At 38.1% G+C, this 26,431-nt stretch overlaps 1 protein-coding gene across 3 annotated transcripts in view; it reads right to left on the reverse strand.

Moving 5' to 3' along the window:
* LOC148514937 (agouti-signaling protein-like) overlaps window positions 1–25,248 on the reverse strand; it is a 136,325-nt gene extending 111,077 nt beyond the window's left edge. The window contains exons 1-3 of one of the 3 annotated variants that reach the window (XM_088480800.1): window positions 25,198–25,248; window positions 24,361–24,437; window positions 23,490–23,551 (exon numbers count right to left, since the gene is read on the reverse strand). The gene's annotated coding sequence lies outside the window, so the exon portion shown is untranslated. Of the gene's footprint in view, window positions 1–23,489; window positions 23,552–24,360; window positions 24,438–25,197 lie in introns of those variants that run through there. The other 2 variants (XM_088480802.1, XM_088480801.1) reach the window with 2 other exon arrangements.
* Between the last annotated feature and the right edge of the window lie 1,183 nt (window positions 25,249–26,431).

Below are 26,431 nucleotides of genomic sequence, written 5' to 3' on the forward strand. Positions count from 1 at the left end.
GAGCATTATTTACTAATAATAACTTTCCTATCTACAGAAATAATGTGAGAGAAATTTATGGTCTTCCATATTGTAGTACATTAGTAAAGGTTCCTCTGTTGCAGATCAACATTTCCCCTTGATTAATAAAATATTTAGCATTTCAATTAATCATGGTAACCTGTCAGAGTAATATTATTCTTAATTGTTTACAAAATATTGGGGTGATAGCAACCGATCAGATTTTAGCTATCATTTCTCTATTGCATTCTAGAATATGACAGAACCTGATTGGTTGTTAGGGGCAACACCTCCACTTGTTTGTTTTAAAAGCTTTAGGGCCCCATTTATTAACGATGCATAATCCCTTTAGCACCAGCTAAAGGGGTTATGTAATCCTTTCTTTATTCACCTTTCTTTAGTCAACAAACAGCATCTTTAGATGGGGACCCAGCGCTGTCTTTCTGGCTATAGCAAAGCCTTCCAGGCATTGCAGGGTCCAAGCCAGGTTAAAGAGCCATGCACATGCATAGACACACCGTCATGTATGAGCATTACACAGAAGTCGCTGGCTACTGTTTTTTAGCTGTATGTTTGCATGGTGAAGTCTACATTGTTGCTTATCCCTGGATCCATTGTTTTTGCATTTTTAATCTGTAATTGTTGTTTATATTACTTATAGTAAATATATATTATATATTCTATTGAGGTTGGACACAATTTCACATTACCACCTGGTTTTATTCTTTTTGTTTCCATATAATGACTGCATACTGTTATTGGAGGAGACAGCTGTTGTGAAGGGAGGTGTTAGTTATCATCATAGAAAAATTGTTCTAGTCACAGATATTTTAATTATTTCACTGTAATGCATGTTACTCACCTGGAAACACTAAAATTATAGATGTGCGTTTCGGATGTAAAATCAGAAAACACTCAAACTTGGGGTTTGAGTGTTGAATGGGAAGGATGTAAAAGACTGCAGGCATCATTAATCTGTCTGTCAGGGTAAGACACACAATAGCTAGAATATGCAATCTGCAAACAGGCTACTGTGCCTTGGGCCTTATTCAGATTTGTATGCAAATGCAGATGTTTATGCAGATTGAGCGGTTGTTAGTCATTGCACATACATGTAGGCCGCACTGTGCATGAGCAGCGATTCAATTGCGATTATGCTCGCACAGAGGTTTCATTCTCAAAATGAGTGACAGGAAGTCAGTGTTTAGGGGAGGTAAGGGGGGGGGTGGCTAGGGAAACGCAGGTGTGTCAGGACTGTTTAAACACTATTTTCTGAGCATGCAAAAATTAGCCACTGCATTCTTGCTTGCAGCAGGGGAGCCCTCTGTGCAGGCCGGACCATCCACCTGGCACTTCTGGCAAATGCAGCATCTCTTCCCGGCACTCTGCTCGGTGGGCGTAGTTTCAGAAACGTGCATCACCTTCATGATGTCACATCGCGTATACAATGCGTCGGCAGTCCCGCCCAAGCAGCACCGCTTCCGGGCACTCTGCTCAGTGGACAGTGTTTCAGAGCGCAGCCAGGTAGTTTATGAAATGTGCCCGCCAGGATGCTGAGGTGCTGATGAGAATGCCAGACACCATCTCCAGGCGCTGGACAGATGCCATCTCAGTGGTCAGGACAGCATCTCTGGTTGAGGGCAGGGTAATGTATCACTATCGATCTTCTTGGGTATTGCCCGCCCTTGTTCCAAGATTGAAAACTCTGTGAAGGTTCTTCCCTGCATACAGCATACCTGAGAGCCAAATTATTCATACAGGATTTAACTTAGGGGTTTGCGTTGTTTCATACATGTACCCGCACTGTGTATTTAATGCAATGTGTTTTTAAATAAAAAGTTACTGGGTATATAATATAAAACAACTGATTACCAGGACCTGTAGATTCTCAGTACCATTGAGGTTGTTTTGCAGAGCAGAATATGCTGTGTACCCCTACAAAGCATGGGAGACTATCTAAATTTGAGTTCTCTGTCCATTGATACCATTTGTGGCATAATGCGTAAGGGGCATTACTGTGTGTGTGGCATAATGTGTAAGAAGCATTACTGTGTGGCATAATGTGTTATAAGGGGCACTACTACTATGTGGCATAATGTGAATGGGCTCTGTGTAGCGTAATGTGAATGGGCTCTACTGTGGCGTAATGTGAAAGGGCTCTACTGTGTGGCATAATGTGAAGTGACTCTACTGTATGGCGTAATATGAAGTGACTCTACTGTATGGCGTAATATGAATAAGGAGCTCTACTGTGTGTCGTAACGTGAATAAGGGGCACTACTCTGTGACTTAATGTGACTAAGGGGCACTACTGTGTGACATAATTTGAATTGGGAGTACTGTTGTGTGGTCACACCCCTTCCCAGTGAGACCACATCTGTTTGGGGCCACTAATCCTCTTTATGTACAGAGGACACCAAAATGTGTAGTTACGGCTCTGCTTTGGTGTGCACAGATGTGTCCTCCTCTGTATTCACCACCCCAGCCCTAAAAAAGTCTTACAGTGAACACTGGACCTGATTCAGACCCGGTCGCTAAGGTGCGCTCGCTCACTGTGAGCGATTTTCACCCATCTGCACATGCGTATAATTCGCAGTGCGTGTGCGCAAGCCAGTCTTTGCAATCTGAATTTGGTTGCTCGTAAGCCACTATCAGGTCACGACAGATAGTGCCGTTTGTGGGTGGTGACAGGGGAAGGTGCTTGTAAACTGTGGAGTGGTGTTGTGGACGCAGACGTGTCGGGCAGTCAAAATGCAGTTTAAAGGGCGTGCATAATTAGCAAAGTAGCGTCATTGTACATGTCACCTGCATGTATTTCAACCCGCACTGATCGCAGTGCTTGTGGCAGGGTAAGGTAATCTCAAAGGCTGCGAGCAGCTCCGATGGCTCTCGATGTTACTGATTAATCCAACAGTTCCCGGAGATGACGTGTGTTGCGAGTGGCAAGGGGGCGTCTTTATACACTTGCGAGCGCACTTGGCCGTAGCTCGCTAAGACAAAGAGGGCGTCCTTACGTGACGCAGTGCGAGCGCTTCATTTAAATATCCGGCCCCTTTTTGCTAGCGAGTGGCCGCATCTTGCGATCAGATCTGGATGAGCTCCACTATCTAATCCTCTACAACTGCTAAGCTATGGCTTGGTCAGTTGGGAAAATGCCTTCTCTTTTTCTTTGTGTGTGACCTACACCAATGAAGTGCCAGCTTTACCTAACAGCCAGATGTACCTAACAGAACCAACCAAATACTAAATGTCTGACTATGGCACATGTTTAAATTCCCTGCAGGATGAGTTCTGTTGTGTGTGTTTTAATACAGAAAATTATGTACACTTGTATGCTGTTCTAATATTAATTATATTTGTAAGAGCATAGACTAAGATGTGGGAGGAGTTAGGAATAGTAAGAGTAGGAGTCTTTGCCAGGAGTCAGATGCTGACGTGAGGTGGGCCTGTGTGCTTTGAGTGCCAGGGCCTATTTTTAGTCCCAGTCCAACCCTGCCTCTGTGTGTCTGGAGACCCATAGTGTCTGTGACAGCTTAGACTTACTCTAAAGGCTAGTGGTTGCCTGATCTGTGTTCGGTTTTGTGCTTTCAGTGGACGTTTCTAAGCACTGGACAGCATCATTTGTACCATTAGCATAATTTAACAATTGCGACAGTGAGAGATTGCAACTGCAATTGCATTAGCGTTCTGAATCAGGCACTGTGTGTTTGTATGTCAGAAACTAGTAGCAACTGCAATCTGCAAACAAGTTCTTGTGTATGTTTGTTAAAGAATTTGAAGTAGGCTGCATTTACAATTGTTTTTCACAAGGATATCTATCTACGGTACACTGCAGTATATGATGGCAGAGACCGTGTGATTTCAAGCTTAGCTGCCCAAACATACTTTGCTGTGTCTGAGTGATCTGAACCCCAAAGAAGACATATTTTCCTATTAAAAAAAAAAATCAAGTCTTTTATAATTCAATTTAGATTATCTATCTGGTAAAAAATTTTTGTTTTTTTGAGAGCTAGCATATATTAGTGTACTTACTGGGTGTGATGTCCCTGTCAGTTTCACCCCAAAATAAAGAAAGTTAAAAAAAAATGATATTTTTTGTGGCTTAAAATTTTTTATTTAATAATTAAAAAATAACAGCTTTTCGGAATAGATACTTATGGAGAGGTGGAATGATGAATTCCACCTATAATTAGGTAGAACTCCATGCGAGTTCTAAACCTAATTATCTCCATCGAATTTTTAGGTTTAATGAATAGGCCCCTCAATCTGATACAGTAAGCATCAATAGACTGGTGGAGGATTACTTTAATTATAGTGTACAAATTAGCATCTCACACAGTCCCTTTAAGTACTGGTAGCAAAAGAAAAAGGAAAATTGGAGCCCCATGTAAAAACTAGCTATGGAATACTTAAGCTGCTCACCCTCCAGTTTGTACTCAGAAACAATGTTTAGTACAGCCGAGAACCTTGGGAGTGATGGGTATACGAGGCTACTTCCAAAAAATACGTAAAAACAGATGTTCATCAAAATACCTTTGCCACCAATTACAAAAAGAGACAGTAACAGAGGATACCAGTGGGATGAGCTAATATTGTGATGATGATAATGATGATATTAACAACAGAGATGAGGGGATTATGAGGATGATGACATCTTGAACAATGATGATTAACACCGTTGGCCTTAAGCCCATTGGTAGATTTGTTTAACCAAACCACCAAAATGTTTTCTTTGTGGGTGCCCAAACAAACCAAGCACTTCAGCCACAAAAGTGGCAGTCCTTGTTGCTGAAGTGCTTGGTTTGTTAAACTATACATGTCGTTTTTAATATTGAAGATACGGGTGGGTGGGAGGGCCCAAGGACAATTACATCATGCACCATTTTCATTAAGGGCTTTCCCCACCTTGCTGCATTGGTGTAAAGACTACTAGCCTGTTACTGTATCTCCATTTACCTGTACTGGCCTTGGCCTGTGATTTGCTTTTTGGAGAAGTTTATTACTGTTTTTTCTACAAGGCTGTTAGTCTGGCTTTGATCGCCTGTATTAGCCTGGGACAAGTGATTAAACTTACTACACTGTATGGTCTATTATCTGTTTTCCCCCATGTAAGCTCAATGAAGGAGGAGTGTTGCAGCTACTGGTTCAGATGAGCAGAAAGCCCAAAATATTGCTGGAACACAGATAATATTTTCTTCTGTGTCACTCATTTATGTGCACTGCTTTTGTTGGGAAATTTGGAGGTTATAACTATTCACATGTCTTTGAGGAGCACTCTAATTACTTTAATTCTTTTTTGTATTTGAACACTTTGATGCTGATTGTGGATTTAAATTTATACAAAGGCACTTATTGCATATTTATAGTATGTTTACATTTTTGGAAATTTTTGATCAATTTAATTTGCCTCATTTAATACTACACTAGAGGGTGCCACTTGTGTCAATTTATTCTACAATAAATTATTTTTTATTATTATTATTAATAATAATAATAATAATAATAATAATAATAATAATAATTTACTGAATAGAACATATATTTTAGTTGTGTTTGAGTTTTTCTTAGACAACTAGAGGTGCACAAACATCCATGTGTGAATTTTCAAACACTTTTACTGATTTCTAGACTAGAAATAGATGTAAGTGAAGGTTAAAAAGATATGAAGATGAATATGATGCTTGACATTAAATTGTGATTTGGTAGTTACCTTTTCTAATCACTGCCTGTGCTATCCAATTATTTCCCCAATATTAATATGAGTTATTTCTCCAGATACAGAACTCTGCAGCTACTAATGTTATGGCAGAGCCACCTGGTGCATCCAAGAGATGCTCTGGGCAGGCACCCTGCAGCCTGTAGAGCTGTCCGGTGCACCCCTCCAGACGTGACGTCATGGGTTTAGGGGTATTGTCGGCACAGTGCGGTATAGTCCTATTACAGCACTGGGTGAACTTCCCTGGAATGTTGTATTATTATTATAGCTGTAGGTCCAGCTAAGATGTTTAATTGCTGTGAAGGCATGCTCCCACCTCAGTGTATATGAAATATGAGTGCTAGGATGCAAAATATATACATGAATTCTTTACATTATGAATAATGCCTGAAATATTGGTCAAGTAAGAAGACAAAACCACAATAATTTTCAGGCGCTTAGAATAAATAAAATTAGATCTATCTAAAAACTAGTTTTCACATATATGTAGTATCCAATGTCAATTCGCTGCTCCTACTGAGTGAATCTGTATCACTTTCAAAACATACAGATAGATTTGCATAGATAATACAAATAACAAGGAGCGCAATACTCTTTAGAAATCTTTACTAAATTCAATTAAAACGTTCAATATCATAAAAACATTAGATACATAATAAAAAAAGACATACAAAACATAATCACATTAATTGGCATCAAAGTATCCTCTGTCCTGCTGGTTATGCAGTCAAGCGTAGTTATTTTGTAAATCATGCAAAGAGATTGATACAATTCTTGTGAAAGAATATGCTTGATGTGATAGCTCCTTTAATATAGTAAACTTTGGGGAGATCTTTTTATCCAGATTGTATACTATGCTCAGTCCAGCCTTTATTTATCCCTCCCAGAGGGAGTTATTTGCAAATCCTGTTACATATATTCAAGCAGCAGAAATATTCACGAGCACTACCACCTCCCCCTTCTTTTGAACCACTTCGGTGATTAATGGAAGCCCTCTTATGCAGGCGGAATGTTGCTCAGTTAAGTGGGGGAACTAAGCTTCCCAAGTTTTTACCACTCCATAGGATAGATGGGCAGGATATTTTGGATCACACTTACTGGATTGCTATTTGTGACCTACAGTTCAGTTTCATTTCATTCATAACAGATACTGCTTACCTATATTAAGGATATAGACCATTTTTATCAAAGGACTTTCTGACTGCTGCAATTTAACTCTTGGATTCCTTGTCCTATTAGCTGCACATTTTCATTATTACCCTTTTTTTTCTTTATATACAATTTTTAACTTTTACTTTTACACTACCATGCATAACCTCTTCCATTTGTTTGTCCTCACTTGTCCACCCTTTCCTTCCCGAGTGTGTCATTATCCATTATAATGACACACTCGGGAAAATAAATACCCATATGATTTACATCAATGCCTGTTCTTATGCTGCATGATTAGTTGTGCATTGTAACACCTTTGTACATCGGTCAGCTCACATAATAATTCTTCACCAACAAAGTTTAGGCTTTAACCCACACCTGCAATTTTATATATAAAAAGGCAGAACATTTTCACCCCCTAAGATTGAGCTCTTGCTGTTGCAAACATTTTATATGTTTGTATTCTATATTGTCAGTTTTCTGTCAGATTACATTACATTGCATTATTGTACCCACAAATTGACTTGATTTTCATCAACATCCTTGAAAGTAGTGGGGATCAGACTTTGCAAAAGAGATCAGACTTTGGAAGCCAGACTTTGGAAAGCTGTTGCCAATTTAAAGTGACTGCGGAAAAAAAACCAAAAAGTCAATAGGAGCATCTTGGAGGTGGGATCAAATGAACCGTAGGTGTAGCCAACCAGTGGCGTAAGTTCATCTCAGACGCCCAGAGGCAAGTTAAAATTTGGTGCCCCCCCCGGTCACAGCTGCTGACACTGTAATGTAGCAATCCACATGCAGACAGGTTATAGATAGACAAAGGTGGCAGCTGATGGTCTAACATGGAGCTCTCCACTAGTGTATGGTGGCTTCTCAGGTGCCGGGAAGGGGTGCCATGTAATGGGCAGCCGTGACGGTACACTCTGGGTACATACGTAGTAACAGCCCTAAGTGGGGTGAATATGTTGTGGACAATGGAGGAGGTGCCCCCTTCAGAGCTGGAGCCCGGCGGCAGGCGCCTCCATTGTCTCCCATAGTTCTGCCCCTGTAGCCAACACAAAAGTACGCAGTGTTAGCAAACCATTATCTTTAGCCACAATGATGGTGAGGCCAATGAAACAGCCGCAGCCACTGCATGTGGAACCTGTCAAAGTAACAACATAAGTAAAAGAAGCACTGCGTTGTTAGATTAAGCAAACACGTATGTAGAATCAGCACACCAATGGTTAGAGTACACACATTTGTTATAATATAACCCCTTTTTAGAGAGGTGGTTAATTTTATACTTAGATATAATTTATATTTACTATGTATAGATGTTTTTTATTGTTAATGCAATATTAATAGCTAATAGGGACCAGAAAATACTTTTTTTAAAATTTAGGCAGGGGGAGAGGGGATTGAACTTTAATATTTAACACTGAAGCAGTGCCCGTAGTACCTGAGGGGTAACTGACAGCAGCTGTCAGACTTTTACAGCTTTCCAGAAACCCCACAGGTGTGGACTTAGGTGGCAGTGAGGGAGTTAATGTAGGAGTGTCCATTATGTGGGTAAGTAGCACTGAGGCAAGGTGAGTGAGTGAGTGGTCTGAGGTACCTGACTGGACAGACAGAGACTGGCTAGCTCCCTTATATCTGTGAGGGGAAAGGGAGAGCAGTTCCTGAGGTAATGGTCTGAGTGAGGGGACAGGCTCTAGCTATGGTGAAATCCACAAATGTAACAGATAAGTGAGGGAGAGAGCTGGTGACCCCCCCAGGAGAAGGTTCTGAGAAGCGTGCTGAAATGGCTGCCAAATTGTGGGCACATGCATAAAACAAAATTAAATGCTAAATAAAGGAGCTGTCCGTGGGAGGGTGCAGATCACCACACAGGTGATTAAGCGCTCTGTCAATTCATAAAAAACAGCAGTGATACATACCTCCGGTAGCAGGATCCGCATCAACGCGAAGCGGAACCAAACAAATAACAGCCGTATCATACATCTCCCCCACTTACCTGATATGTTATTGAAAGCGCCATCTCAAATATCAAATTAGTGGAGTATTTCCCAACAAAGTTTTATACAAAAGGAAGACACTTAAGGGTGTGGATAGGTAACGTCTGTTAAGGCAGACCAGTAGAGACTACAATTTACCTCAGACTTCTAAAGGCGTTCTATTACAGAGGAGATCATGCCCATCTAGCCAAAGACACAGGACTGGCTAGACATGTCCTCCCTATTATTTCAGAGCTTACAATTCTGGAAGTAATCCTTTATACTTACCACCTGGATATATCCGAAGATTACCTGTGAAAATCTGTAAATTCCATCTCTGATGAATAGAGTGGATCATACAGACTACTTAAAGTAGGAGTAACTATCCTGCATAACATTCTACTAAACTATTCATGTAAACCCAGATTATGGACAGAAAAGTGCACCAACTTTAAATTGGTCAAAAAAGGTTATAAAATATTGTATTGATATCTATATGTGTAACAGGATAAATTCTGAAATATAGTGAATAGAATATCCTTTCCAGAATAATTATAGTCTGGTAATATATGTTATAGGGAAGTTTACAGTCTGAGGGTCTGATTCAGACACGCTTGCGAGCGCTGAGCGCTCGCAAGCGGTTCGATGTTGCCCAAGTGCGCATGCACACGACGGAGGCGGCTCCGTCGTGCGCATGCGAGAGATCCGAATGACGACAGCCAAGCTGTCATTATGGGTCTCGCACCAAAGGGGGTGTGCTGTCGATGATGATTGACAGCACGCCACCTTTGGTGGGCGTGCCGGGGGCGTGGCTGCCCAGACAGAGGCGTTCCCATGGGCCGGCCCCACTGACATCACTAGTGATGTCAGTGGGAGTGCTTTCAACTCTGATAGAGCCAAAAGCACTCCAGGGCTTGCGGCAGCGAGACCCTACTGCAAGGGTCTTGTCGCAAGCCCGATGGTCGCGATGGTCTTGACCATCGCGACCATCATTTTAGCTGCTCGCTATAGCTGTGGGTGGTCACCCACAGCTATGCGAGCGGCCAGGAGGCCGCTCCAAAAAGTAAGAGGGACGGCCCTGATTCAGAGCGAGTGCTCTGTCAGAGCGGCCGGCTCTGAATCAGGGCCAGAGTGTGTAGGGGTGAGTATTAGGGTTTAACATTGAAGTGATTCAGAAAAATAGGAGTGTTAAGGAAATCACAAAATAGTAGGAAGGATTGTTATTGGTCACTATAGGTGTGTGAGCTGTGTGTATGTGTATGTATATATATATATATATATATATATATATATATCTATATATACATACAATTTAATTTATATATATATATCTATATATATATTAGTCAATTATATGTCATATTAAGAGGATTCAGTGTCTATGGAATGATGTTTGTATGTATGTTTATGCTTCTGACTTATTACAGCCTTTGATATAAAACTTAAGTGACACCCAGGAGTTCCCATATACTAAAAAAATCCCTTTAATGACTACATTCATTAAGTGTAATTGTGGTAATAATATTATTATCTGACCCATTGACCTATGACAATTTTTACCCTGCTTAGATAGTATTTAGCAGTCAAATATCAGGGGTTAACTCTAAGCCAGACCCTGGTGGAAGATTGATGAAGACTTGGGTGGAGGCATCATCACTAGAATACTGGTATTAGGCATGAATGACTCTGGTTGTGAAAGAATCTTGATTGAATGAGGTTGAGCCAGGCTTACAATAATGGTGTAACTTAAACAATCAGCCAGGAGTTCCTAGGATTAGCATGAAGTGTAGACAGCAGTTGAGTCCATAAGGTATTTGCTGATCCAAGAAGCCTGGTAACTCTAATATAGAAATTTTTACTGGGGTTTCATCCACTCTCAATCTCCGACAGCTTCTAATTTTTTTTACCCCTAGGAAGAGATTTTATACTCCTAACACTGCAACTCATTTTGGGAGGTCGGGTGGCTTTCATACATAAAAAAAACATACTTTTACATTTAACTGTGATTACTTATAAGTTGAAGAATTAAAAATTCAATAGGAGATTTTTTTTTAGCCCACAATAAACAAAAAAGCTAACATGAAAGCGCTATGCAAAATGTATTGCAAGTAACATAAAAGAAAAGGTACAGTATTACATTGTTTTGCATAATAATTACCTAGTAATAGTGTTAAATAAAAAAAAAACAGAAATCATTTTAGGATTGAGCTATCGATCAGGTCTTCAAGGCTCTATGGATCTTGTTACCTTGCATTCACTCGAAAAGAAGGAGACATTGGACTCCGAGGTGTGAATAGTGTACAATACACACTACATTCTAGAGACAGCCATTCAATACATAATATACTGCAGATGTGTCCTCATACACCTGTCACAAGCCACCGTGCTGCCAATACTGTGTGGGGTGAATGCCGGGCAAGCGTTCCCTGAAGTCTCCTCCTTCCTCCTGTTAGGATATGTCGTTAGCAGCATATTTTTTGCAGTTCCAGTCCTGGTTGCTGCAGAGCTTCTGCACTAATTACTGCCTGTCTGTGTGCACTATCAGGTGCACACTGATTGATTATCCTGTCTGAACACAGCCCAGGTGCTCAATAATCTGTCATTAGGGAGACTTGCTCTGGTTGGGGCCTGTTTCTGTTAAAATCCAGCCAGCCCTTCGCTCCATGCCAGTGATAGTGTTTATTGTGTTCCAGTGGCATCTAGTTTCCTGTTGATCTGTCTAAGTTCCAGAGTCCAGTCCTGCTGTGTTTCCTCACTACCATTTGATCCATCCAGGTGGACCGGTCTGCATATAATCTGCTGTTGTCGCTTGTGTTATCTTGGCGGCACGGCGTGCATTACATTAATTTGTAATTATATGACCCAGAGTGGGTGCTACTATTAGGTAGCAACAATTATTTTGGGGTGAGCGTTTGGGCGTGGGGCCCCCGAAGCTGCTCTGGCTGGGACTCTTTTTAGGGCATCACCACTTAATTCACATAGATATTTTTTTATCACCTTTCTATTTGTTTGTCTATTATTTATGTAATTTTAACCCCTTACCATTAACACTTATTGATTTATCTTTACACAACTATACTTTACACTTCACTTTCACCTTTTTTCCATTTTTCGTGTGATGCCCTGGGGATAGTCCTTGGCTGGATTCTTTTGGGGTTCCCTGCATCTCGGACGTGAACCCCATAATGTTAGGGACGCTGGTATAGAGGAGCCTTGACGTTGGCCCAGCGCTTATTCATATATTTGCAAATGTATGTAAACCAATACCTCTGAATTTCTATTATCATGTAGGATTCAAGTATTTTTGTTGATTTTGCTGCAGTGTGCTGGAAGGAAAATCCCTTTTTTTTCTGTAGCTCAGTGTAAATCCCACCCTTTACAAGCACCTGTGCAATGTCATTAAGTTGATGTGAGCGACCTCCATATTCTTTGTTTGCAATTTTGTGAGGCATGAAAGGAGCCAGCATTGGGAGGATGTGTTGGTCTGAATAGTGCCATTAGGAGGTTTCTGTGGTACCTTCTAGGTGAGTCTGCTCTCAGCTTATACATGTACTGTTATTATGCAGTACATTAATTTGTAATTATATGACCCAGAGTGGGTGCTACTATTAGGTAGCAACAATTATTTTGGGGTGAGCGTTTGGGCGTGGGGCCCCTGAAGCTGCTCTGGCTGGGCCTCTTTTCAGGGCATCACCACTTAATTCACATAGATATTTTTTTATCACCTTTCTATTTGTTTGTCTATTATTTATGTAATTTTAACCCCTTACCATTAACACTTATTGATTTATCTTTACACAACTATACTTTACACTTCACTTTCACCTTTTTTCCATTTTTCGTGTGATGCCCTAGGGATAGTCCTTGGCTGGATTCTTTTGGGGTTCCCTGCGTCTCGCACGTGAACCCCATAATGTTAGGGACGCTGGTATAGAGGAGCCTTGACGTTGGCCCAGCGCTTATTCATATATTTGCAAATGTATGTAAACCAATACCTCTGAATTTCTATTATCATGTAGGATTCAAGTATTTTTGTTGATTTTGCTGCAGTGTGCTGGAGGGAAAATCCCTTTTTTTTCTGTAGCTCAGTGTAAACCCCACCCTTTACAAGCACCTGTGCAATGTCATTAAGTTGATGTGAGCGACCTCCATAATCTTTGTATGCTACATAGTGTAACAGCACCACTGTCAACTCGGTGACATAGGCCACACTTCAGCGTCCGAAGTGCGCAAATCCCAGCACCCAGGGTATGCTGTTCTGTGTACTGCTGTCAGTGTCATCCCAGCGGCACTTGGCGCACCTCAGCCGGTGATTGGGCAAAGTTGTGTACCACCACCAGTGTCATCTCAGCGGCACTTGGCGCACCTCAGCATCTGATTGGGCAAACTTGTGTACCACCGCCAGTGTCATTCCGGTGGCACTTGGCGCACCCAAGCATCATCCTGCCAAGGTCACTAGCCCTCAAGGCTGTTACACGGCCTAAAGGCTGCATCACGGCCCAAAAGCCACATCCTGCCAAGATCACCAGACCTCAAGGCTGCTACATGGCCTAAGGGCTGCATCAAGGCTCAAAGGCCACATCCTGCCAAGATCACCAACCCTCAAGGCTGCTACACAGACCAAAGGCTGCAACTCAGCCCAAAGGCTGCATCACAGCCCAAAGGCCACATCCAGCTAAGACTACTAGCTCTCAAGGCTGCTACACAGCCCAAAGGCTGCATCTCAGCCCAAAGGCCGCATCCTGCCAAGATCATCAGCCCTCAAGGCTGCTACACAGCCCAAAGGCTGCATCACGGCCCAAAGGCCGCATCCAGTTAAAATTACTCAGCCCACAGGCTGCACCTCGGCCCAACGGCTGCATCTAGCCTATTACTAGTCCTCAAGGCTGTCATACAACTCCGGGATTATTTACATTCCTGCCTTCAAGACTGTGCTGAACTAGGCTCCTAGATAATCATCCCTACCTAACATAACAACACCAAGCTTCAATACGCCATGCATTGTGAGTGAGCTACACCGAGTAGCTTAGCATCTTAGTCCTGTCTTTTTCAATCGAAAGTGCATCTTAGTCACAACACAATGCAACAAAACAGTTTCACAAGAAAGCACTGATAAATTTGATATGCAACACTTTTATATCTGTGTGTGGCTGCGTCTGAATCGGTACTACAGAACTTGGCGTGAAAAAAAGGCATGACTGCTGCATTGTAGCATTTAGTATACAGATTCAGACTTGGTCACAAACCGAGTCGCATTGGACCTGGCACTCCGAGAAGGACTATTTGGTGTAACTGCCACAATAGTGTATGAGGACACATCTATAGTGACTACTACATAATACAGGGAGCAGCACGTGATGGCCATACAATGCAGGGAACATTCTAGTGTCAGATATTCAATACAGAGAGAATGCCATGATGTATGTTTAATACAAAGAGTATCCCAGTAATCACCATGCAATAGAAAGAGCATTCTAATAACGTTCATATAATACAGATAATATCTAAGTGACCAACATGCCATAAAGATTAACATACAATGCGGAAAGCATTCAAGTGACAAGTATTCAATACCAAGAGTATCCTAGTGGCAGGTATTCAATGCAGAGGGCAACCTAGTGATACAGATTCAATACTGAGAGTATTTTACTGACTGGCTTACAATACAGAGATGATCGCCATACAATACAAACTGAAACCTCTAGATCACCATAAAATAGCCCCCAATAAACAATACATAATAATAGTGACAACCATACATTAATCAAAGCATCCTAGTGATTGTCATACAATACAAAGGACATCCTAGTCACAGATAAACAATACATAAAGGATGCCAGTGACCAATATGCAATATATTGAGACATTTAGTAAATATCTATACATAGTATAAAATAAAATCTCTGGTAGGCACCTATCTGTTTGTTCGGGCTAATCTCGAGAACACAGGACAGATTTTGATGCAGTTTTCACAATGCTATAGAGCATATGTCGAATACGGTTTAGGTGTATGAAACATTAATGTATGAAAAAAGGGAGCAGTGACGATTTTAGTGAAGCAAGGCAATGAAAAAATGGACATCTGAGTGCTTTTTTGGCTTATGCTGCCTAAACCATTAAAGATATATCACACCGATGGACTTTATTTTATACCCTGTAGAAATTGATATGCGTTATCCAGTTTCTCCAGAAAAATTTATGTAAACCCTGTTTACTGATACAAAATTTTAGTTTTGCCCTTCTTACACCATTCCTATTTTATTTATGTGAAAAACAATTTTTTAATTTCAAATGAGTCCAATTCCCAGCAATAGTCTGCTTTGGCATGACATTAAATAAAGCACTGTGACATACACTTAACGTTGCTGGAGTTGTGGAGAGTTGTCTTCTCATGGACAACTTTACATGTCACATCAAAACTAAATCTTTTTACGTTGACGACAACTAATGTCATCTACAAGGTAATCTTATAAGACCGTGGTTAAAAAAGACTATCGACGTAAGTTCAAAATTGCTCTTGTGCGAAGCTGATGAGACTCGCTAGTTATACAATATAGAGAGCATCTTAGTGATTGCTATACAGTACACAATAACTCCAAGTGACAGTCATAAAATAAAGATAATATTGTACTGACAGCTATTCAATACAGAGAGCATTTCAGTAATCACCACACAATACAGAGATCATCCTAATGAGCCCCAGCTTATTCATAATATAAATTGAGTTCACATATGTTGTTAGTATTTTTGAGGAGGTTTATGAAATAATGAAACAAATTACATAAGTACAATACTGTAATTGTAATGCATTTTTGTAAGTTAATTATATAATAGAAGGTGGTTTATTAACTAATATGAAGAGATTTACAGTGGGAAACTTACTTTACATGGCCAATGTTCAGTGCATTCTAATGTCTATTCTACAATATGTATTAAAAATCACAATAATCTGGATTGCTGTATTCAGTACATTTTATATAAATACTGGCACTATAGTTTTCTAATAATAATTACAGAAGTGCAGATAAATAACCCTTATTCCACCAACAAAACAAGCTGTTGTAACAGAGTAGCTGTAATGTATTGCTGCATTCAAAATAGGAATACATGGACTCAGCAATATTAGGTGATTTTGAAAACAAATTGGTATTTGTTGTATCTAAAGCTTGGATACTAACCATATCAATATTAATTGAAATGGTTTAAAACAGTTTTGCTTCCAAAATGTGAAACTGAAAAGATATTATTAAACTACCGATTGCATTTAATGCAGTTTAATTGAAAAGTATTTACAATTTCATATGTGAAAAATAATTTCAGCTTTACTAGTCTCCCAAAACTCTGCAAGTTTATCCTGTTGTTGATAAATCTTTTATGGTAGCCGTATGACAAATGCTTTCCTTAAATCACCTCTAAGGGATTTAATTTGCCCAGTGTATTACAAGCAGAGACTACCTCAACACCTTAGTTTGCAAACTCATCACTCAAGCTTGTACTATCAGTTAATATTTTACACTAACATTGTTTTTGTATGAAGCAGATGGATATGTAATAAGAGTCAACATTTCCAGTAAAACTGATCTAAAACCAGAACAAAAAAGACCTCATAAAATTATACTGGTTGTTCAACTTAAATTAAATATTTGATATTAATATTTAATAACCTGGTATCAATCACTAGTTGTAAAGGAAAAACAATAGTGGACAATGTATTAACTTGTCATGTGTGTACATATTAGTCTAATGTATTATATGCAATTCACAATTATATTGTTTATATTTCCCAAATAATCACAAAAAAGTAAATGAGAAATGAAAAGAAACACTGCATGTTCTTAAGTGTAACTATTTAAAAATATAAAAAAAATCTAATTTATCTTACATAACATTTCATATATCTAAATTTGTATGAACTTACCATCATTTATTTATAGTAATTTAGTTATATTATGCATTACTGCATATTGTACTTTATAAAAAAAAATATTAATAGCACATCTCGTTTTACAGTCTTTAATAAACTTGGTTGCAGTTAATAGAAATGAAAGAAAATTCTAACTAGGACTTCAGAAACATGTATATTTAAGGAATTTAGTAAAAGGATGAAATGTCACTGAAGTCTGAATTGTTAAAAATAATTTTGCTATACTGATATTTGGTACCGTCACTAGATAATTCTCTTAACATTAAATATAGCCATATGTGGTTACACATAAAGTTAGTATATATTTAAGCTTCAGTATTTTATATATGCCCAGTTTCAACTATATGTGCTCAAATCTACATCTATATAATCTATATATGCATAGTTGTTTCTGATTTATTGGCAAAAGAAATGTTGAGACTAATAAGTAGATTGTGTTAACCATTTCTCAGGCAAAGTTGAATGCTATACTTTTAAAAAGAGAGCATAATATTCAGTCACATACCAGCAAGCGTAGCAATTAAAACTGACTTTTGCAACATCTGTTTCAAGTGTTACCCAAGTCACGCCAAGTAGACATTTGTTAAATGTGTAGCATCTTTGAAAATGCAATTACCATTTAGCATGCCACCCAGAGACAAAAAAATATTGGTATCTCCTTATTATCAAGCTTTAATATCACAGGTCTAAATCTATACAAAATGTACTTATTTAATAACATTTTTTTAGAAAAAAAAACTGTAAAGCTATTTATATATAGCACTACTGTACATACATATATGTTGCCATCCTTCTAAAGTTACATAGCAAAATAGCTTTAATATAGAATTCCATTGAATAATTCACATATATATATGGATAAGATTAAATTTATGTGGATAAGAAGAAATTTATAAAGCTTAACAAACACAAACAAATAAAAAGAAAAACAGTATTATGCAAATGTTAAACTAATATTAATTGCCAATTAAATTATTAGTAATGTGAATATTTAACAAAAGTAAAAATAAAATTAAAATAAAGTTAGAAAATATTTTACTTGTTCTCACTTTTTTGTCATCAAAACAAATTATTGTAAAACTGTGTGAAAAAATATGCAATTACACAGAAATGGCTAAAACATATATTCAGCACAGAAAACACATTTCTCTAGGATAAATGACTATACACATTACATTGTTTGTAATTAAATTATTTTAATAATTTATTTTTTATATCAATAATCATAATACAACATAATATAAATATAATATAGATCACCAAATAACATGCATTATAGTACACTCCATAGTAATAAATAGTATTTATATAGGGATGGAAAGAGTTAATGTTTTTATACTCAAAGGGGCAGTTAAGGGTTTATGAGGAGCCAATAGACTTTTCTGCCTGAAAAGAAAAACTGGAATGCAGGATAGAATTCCATTACTTTTAGCAGAGACATCAGTGGAGAAGATTTACTAAAGGATAAAAAGGCTTAGATATAAAATGACCTCAAATTTAGCCAGACAGAAGATGCACATTAAGATAGTTGAACCTGGGCTCCCTGCAATGCTGGCATGCGCCTACCTTGGATTCAGTAAAGTTTATATGGATTACAAATGTTAGTTATTTTCAGTTTGGCTATACTGTAGAGCAGTGGTTCCCAAACCTTCTTGAATCACAATGCCCTAGAGTATCACAATTTTTTCTCTGGCACCCCTAGGCCAAAGTTTTTTATTGAAAGACTTAACAAAATTATTCAATTAAGTAAATTTTGCATACCTGTCATCCTTAGGTCAAGTTATACGGTGGTGGACAGTGTTATGCTTCTCTTTGTCCACATATTTTATGATGGGCAGTCACCAGCACTGGATTTGCTTATCATATTGACCATAAATTATTTATTTGGTACTCGACTAGCAACCCATGGCATCCAGTTGTGAAACCACTACTCTATAGTGTACTACCAGTAAAGACTGACAGCAGTTCACACATGTGGGAGGAGATGTAACTCAGCTATGTAGTAAGATATGGATGGTGACACTGATATTGAAGAATTGCACTTTATAAGTCAATATTCCAAGAATCAAGAAAAATTCAGTTGTTAAGGAAAAAATGGTTCAAGATATATCTAATGTGTATCTTTGTCTATATTACAATGATTTCCGGGAAATGCCCCTATTGTAAAATTGGTTTATATACGTTGTTCATGATTTCACTGTTTTATTGCTTTACTGCTCTCTGGGTCTCATTCAGACCCGCTTGCGAGCGCAGGACGCTCGCAAACGAGTCGATGGTACCCAAATACGCATGCGCACGATGGAGGGAGCTCCGTCGTGCGCATGCGAGAGACCCGGATAGCGACAGCCAAGCTGTCACTCCGGGTCTCGCACCAAAGGGGGCGTGCTGTCGATGGTGAGTGACAGCACGCCCCCTTTGGTGGGCGTGCCATGGGCGTGGCTGCCAGACGCCTACCGTCTGGGTCCGTCCCCATTGACATCACTAGTGATGCCAGTTGGAGTGATTTTAGCTCTGATAGAGCCAAAATTACTCCTGGGCTTGCGGCAGCGAGACCCTACCGCAGGGTCTCGTCGCAAGCCCGATGGTCACGATGGTCTTGACCATCGCGACCATCATCATGGACACTCACATAAGCTGTGGGTGGTAACCCACAGCTATGCGAGCGTCCAAGAGGCCGCTCCAAGTTTAGGCAGGAGGGCCCTGATTCAGAGCGAGCGCTCTGGTCAGAGCGTCCAGCTCTGAATCAGACCCTCTGTTTGTAACCAATCAAAAAAAAATAAAAAAATTCAAGCTCTGCGCACTTAAATATGGTATTTAAAATTGAACATTAAATAAAACGTGGATAATTATACTAATATCATAGTTATCAATACATAAAAATACAAATCAATATTAAAAGTTTATAATTTAATTTAGTATTGGTTTTTTAATGGACGTAGGTTAAAATATCAGCTTGTCATATATTACAAAATACATTTAATTGCATTGTTGGTTCTCGGTGTGGGATCAATTCACAGGTTCACAATAATAATTTTGCACTCCAAGTTAAAACTATTGAACACATAAAGTAAAAAGAAAAGAAAAAAATATATTACTACAATAAGGCAGATATAATTAAAATTGTTTTGTTTTATTTATATTTATGTTTAGGCATCTCTTGAAGAAAGGCGAAGTTATCTATTTTGTGTAGAAAATGTTGCACTTTTTATTATTGTTGCTCACTATTTTGAATTTTCATATCATATTATCTCCATAATTTTTCTCTCTCTGTAACAAAAGCTACCATTTTTCACAATGCAGCAAAACAAATGTCGTTGCTTTACCATCAGAAAGTTGATAATGTTAGCGATAACCTACAGTAAATAGCCTGACCCAGGCTTAGGGCTCTACCACATAATGAGCCTAGCCAGAATGCATCTTGAGAAGTTCAATAGAAAATAGTTTGGTATAGATATCCATATACTGCATATGTGGCTCAGCGATACTATTTTCTCACTGCGACTCTGAATAGTGTATATTAGTGCTATCAGTGTAGACAACAGAGACATTGTGGCAGTCAATGGATGTGTATGCAACTCTATATATATGGAATATTTTTAACTGTGTTCTGTTTAGAAATGCAGCTTAGAAAACTGATCATGTTGACAAGCACTAATTGAATAAATGGAGCAAGAGATATCACCAAGTAAGACCTAGCTGTTGTGCTAGGCTCTTTAATAGCCAGAGCATCTGCACATTTTATATTAGCATGCCCTTTATAAATAATGGTTGTTTTATTCCAATCTTAAGAGAAGTAGCAGGAAAAAAAAACCTGATTCAGCTCCTCCCATCCTTTACATTTGGAGAAAAGTGAAATCATGGGCAAATAGATCTATTACTGACATATTTGTTACTTGTTATAGTTTTTTATTCATTTTGTAGGGCCGCAACTAGGGGAGGCTAAGGGGGCACGTGCCCCGGGTGCCGGATCTGAGGGTGTGTGTGTGTGTTTGTGTGTGACGAGACGAAAGAGGGGAGTGGCGGAGTTTCTGCAGACAAGGAAGCAGTGCAGCCTGTGCAGGACATAGACAGACAGAACAGTATGACGGCCGCTGCTGTGATCGGGGATGATGAGTGCTCTGAAAGTTGTAGCTGGCTCTGGCTCAGCAGCATGAAGGGAGTGTGTGGGATGTCAGCGGGTGATTCGGGGCCTTGAACACACGGGCAGCGCTGCATCTCTGCTTACAGCTACACTGCTCCCAAAGCCCATTCATTACCGGAACATCACACAGCACAAGTAATGTTTAGTCATGTTACACAGCAAGTGCCATTTGTAGGGCACCAATTAATCACAAGGAAAGTTAGATATGACTTACCAGTATACAGTATATAAAAATACAGATATAAAATGGGCACTAAACCTAAAGTACAAGTTTGTTGCATAAACTAGTTTTAACAAATCAGCACACTGTGTGTGTGTGTATATATATATATATATATATATATACAGTATACAGATTTGTTAAAACTAGTTTATGCAATAAGCTTGTACATTAGGTTTAGTGCCCACTTATATATCTTTTTTTTTTCCAAATAGGGAGGTGTCTTTAAGTCTCTAAGAAATTTTAAAGATCATCAAACGAGAGGGAGGGGGGAGCTCCAAATTACTGTCTTGCCCCGGTGACAAAAATCCCAGTTTTGGCCCTTCATTTTGCCATACATATTAAGTGGGTTACTATCATTGCTAACCCCATCGATATTAAGTACTGCAGGATCTTGCCAGTAACAAGTATCGGTATAGTACAAGTCTCTTAGCAATATGAGGATAAAATAGAATTTTTCTTATCATTTATAGATCAAACAAATTGTTTTTTTTGCAGTCCATATATATTTAAAATGAATGAGAAGATTACCCCAACTCCACAATATAAGTATTATATCTTGCATTGGAGTAGATATAATATGACATATGATATCCACTACTATATGTTTCTGTATAAATCATTTTGCAAATATATAGTCCAGAACGATCGGCACTCCTATTCCATAAAATATTTCCCAGTGTTCTCGTTAGAGGGTAATACACAAAATGCAGCAAGACGGCACTCCACTGGTCTCATACGGTTCAAATAAATGCACTTAAGCAGCCAGTTTAATAATCTGACATTTTGGGTGACTATTGCCCATTTTCAGGGAAGTATATATATATATATATATATATATATATATATATAAAGCACTAATCCACGCCACTCACCATTTCTAGATTTGGGTGCAACATGGTATGTGACCACATTTTTAAATAGATATCACAGGTGCTCTGCACTCGGCATAATAACTAACAATAAACAGGGGGCCGCAAGCTTAAATGCATTGATCAATTCATGAACCAAAACCCCACTGTTTATTATTATTGTTAGTTATTATGGTGAGTGCACAGCCACTGTGAACCATATATATATATATATATATATATATAGTAGTAATGGTAAAACTGAAACTCAAACTGGGCTTCTAACTACATTCATGTTCAGAAGAGTAAAGAGGAGGCCCCCCAGAATGGTAATAATTAAAGACCTCCAGAGTATTGCTCAGCTGCCAAGCTGAAGAAATAATTATAAATTGCTGAAAAATGTATCTTTTATCTCTCACATAAGTTCAATTTAATAAATTGGTCCCTAGATGTCTTGGTCCCTAGATAATTTGCTAAGATTACACAGCCTTAAAATATTTGCCAAAGCACAGTTATGTTATGCGCATTTCTATACACAATGAAACATAACATTATGCAGCAGCTCTGATTTCCTTTGGATTGTTAGTTTCGCTCACTTAAAATGACAACAATGTAAATATGCTTCCAGGACTACTTTGCTGCAGGGCCATTTCTTCTGAGCTCGTGGTGCACAATTCTGTTTCAGTGCATCTTGAAGTACTACAACCCCCATTTTAACAAGTTTTATGAATTTTATTATAATATGCTTTTTTATTTTAAATAGTTATATACATTTATAAAGCTCAAAAAACAGATGGTAAAAGGAATTTTCTTGTCTACATAGAAACATACAGATATTTGTATGAAAAAAAAATTGGTAGTCCTTAGCTTGAAACTATGTATTTTTATATATATTATACTGTTGTGTTGTGTTGTGTACATACAGTATGTCCCATACAACCTAGATAAGCTGCCATGCCCAATGCAGAACATAGATTATACTTATTTCTGTCGTACTTAAAAATATTGCACTTCTGTGTTGAACTAAACCTAATCATTTTGCAAAAATATTACCTAGTTATTAGCATTAACATACAAAATGTCTAAACTGTGTAGTTTGTGTTCTAGCTCATTTCATATTCAGTTTTCATACTAGATATTTATGGTGCATCAAATATTGTCTTATCCCTTACTGTACTGTATATGAATTACATTACTAATTAGTGTTGATATATGGTAATGCATCATGAATTATTAAATACTCCAATATAACAAACATATCTTTCATTATAGTGAGCAAATGTTATTTATGTTGGGTCCATATAGCAGGAAGCATCATTCTCAATACTAATGCCTTATCCAGTGTGTACAATTTAAATGAGACCAATGTGCCGGTTGTATTAATTTACTTAATAATAGTAAAAATCAGTAATAGTATTTAAATAATTTTTCCTAAAACTCATAAAATCAGAGAAATTTAAAAGGATTAAGAAAAAGTAATATGAACGTACAGAGCATAAAATTTCCAACCTTAATGTTGTGGCAATCTGTCTTCGTGTTGTTTATCAATCTTTATATACAAGCACAGAAATCTGTAGAGGAGTTGCAGCACTTCAAAATTCACAAACAAAATCACAATATCTTATAATAGACAAATCTTCCATAGAAGTTGTAAAAGATAGTTAGTTATATTCATTGTGGCAAAATAGTGACAAACATCCAAGTAAAGCACATTCAAAAATATATAACAGTGAGCATGGTTGTAACTTGAGAATGTGACTTTTTCTGTCTTGTGTCTTTTTGGTTCAACGTCATTATTCAGCTGTGCATTTATCACATAATCTTCTCCCCAAATAATTCATCCAGATGCTATAAATAATTATTCTGATAATTTACTTTGCATCCAGATGTATGATGTGATAAACCATTAGTTATATATTTGTTAATGATACTAAACCACAGCTGACCTTTACGGAAGTATTTTTCTCAACATTTGTTTAAGCCCATTTATTTAAAAAGTTAAAGTTTTGCTCTTTTGGAACTTCCATTTGCCTAAGTGCAGTACAACAAATAGTCCTTAACTGAACTAAATAGCGCAAATTGTGGCTGGTATTGGGTGAAGTGTTCTGCCATTTAGTAAACATTAAAATTCTGCTTACATATAGAAGGGCAGCTGCCAGTGATTTTGTATAAGCGATGGGTTGCAGCTTAAACAAACTCACACATTTGACATGTTTCTAGCATTGACCTTTTAACATTTTCGCATTAAATATTAAGAACTATTTTCCCAAGGCAGCAAAACAACAAACAATTTTGCAGAAGTTCTTAGAAATTGTTGGTGGAGAAAAGGTTATCTAAACACTGTAACAGAACCCTTTCGAGTAATGAACTTGACACCTACCTGATAACACGTATGGTCACGATCAGATCTGCTTTCTCTTTCTTGAACTGTGAGTAGCTCTAAGAGAACCGAAAAATCTGAAACCAATTTTGACAAGGAAAAAAAAATAAAAGCAGCACTGATCACACAGCCAGTAAAACTGGCAAGGTTAAAATTATGAGATGTAAAATTCTCTCAGGCCTGACTCTTTGCTGCTTAGCAATACACACATATTTTCCCAAAGATGGCAATTATGTTTCAACACAACAGCTTATTGAGTTGAATGTAGACTGTAGGGTTGTCAATCAATGTTCCAAATGTCTGTAGAGATATATTTCCTAATACTTTCAAAGATAACTTTAGTTTTTATCTTAATAAAAAAAAGTCACTGGCTTTAGTGGCTAGATCGATCCAAGTTGACCAACACTTTAGAGGGTGAGAAAACAGCTGTTCATATAATCCACAACTAACCGGCCCACCATAAAGTTTTCCAAGAACTGTCTACTATGGTTTGGGAAGTAACTCTAAATTATGGGTTCAGAGAGAATCCCTGCTTAGCAATTAGGGGCTTACATGAGGTTCTGCTGCAACCCACAAAAAAACAAACCCATAGGATTGACCCATTAAACAGTATCTTAATAGGGAGATATTGCAATTCAGTATGTAAAATTAATTAAAAAAATTATATTTTGAACTACTTTTTACAGTTGTGATCTATATACTCTATCTATATAACACAGAACATAAGCATTTGTTCCTTATATCTGTATCTGAAGTCATGTGGCATCGCTAAAGGAAATATTGAAAAACATTAATCAATATTCTGTTAATAATCTAAGGCAGGTTGCTATTACTCACAATATAACTGAATTCCGCGAGGTTTGGTCACCTCCTGCAGCGTCTGGTGTGAGCTTGGAAAAGTAAGATCAGCACAACAGATGGAGATGCTCTAAGGGCTCTATGGGTGGTGTAAATGAGTTTAGCAATGATGTGCTGAGTTTATGTCTAATGATGAATGTTTCATTGCTTTGTCATAACCTGCAGATCTAAAGCTGTCAGTCCAATAATTCCTGTATAAATATTTTACATAACCTGCTGGGCCTCTTACTTCTATCGCCTATTCCTGAGAGGTGAATTTCTTTCTTCCATGGATAGTACTGAGCTATGTTTAGAGCTGAGGATTATAATCATGCTGGGAATCAGGGTATGTTGACTTTTTGAAAATAAAATTAAATATTGGTTTGTCCAGGCCACCTTTGTACTCCGATTAGCTCTCCATTTTAAGCATATCATAGTTCCATACTTTAGTTGGATACTTCCAGATAAATCTAGAAATGGACTACAAGAAGTTGTGATTGATTATTTTTCAGACAATAAAGATGTCATATCTATAGGTGCATTTCAAATGTATCCTTATACTTTGCAAATGTTCCCAGAGGCCTTAACTTTTTTCACTAACATGGAAGGACAATAATATGTGGAATAGAAAAACATACTGTAGCTCATAATGTGAAATTAATATCTTTAAATGTCAAAGACCAACTCTGCATTAATGCCATTAAATAAGAAAACTCTAACATTGACAATTACTCTTTAAAATTGTACATGCTGTTTGCAACCTAGGTTAAAGGACGACCACTTCTAACTTCCTACTGCAGATACTCTGATATTACCCATTGTATTGAAACCCCTCCTATATCTTTAGTACAAGAGCTCCTTCCCACTAACATGGCCCCCTCCAGCATAGGAATGCAAGAGAGAATGGTGGATACACATAATTTTGTACTGTGGCTCCCCACTGTAAAGGATGTCAATTTACAATTCAGGTAAATGAGTTCCCCTATTTGGACATGGAGCTGTTTTCAATTAGCCACAAAATCGGATGATTTTTGCATTCGCGCTCCCATGTTTACCAAAAAACAGGCGAAAATGGGTAGGTACAATAAACAAACAGGCGAAAATCATCAGAAAAAGTCAGGACATGCAGGAAATTGCCTCTGTACCCCCAAAAATGGCTGACGTACATTGGAAATTAATTTAGAAGTTTATTATTGGCTGTAATAAAAGTATTTAGGGTACTTTAAGTTGCATT

This window comes from Taudactylus pleione, unplaced genomic scaffold (genome assembly GCF_031769625.1).
Source record: "Taudactylus pleione unplaced genomic scaffold, aTauple2 ptg000256l, whole genome shotgun sequence".
In the NCBI taxonomy this organism is placed as follows: Eukaryota; Metazoa; Chordata; class Amphibia; order Anura; family Myobatrachidae; genus Taudactylus; species Taudactylus pleione.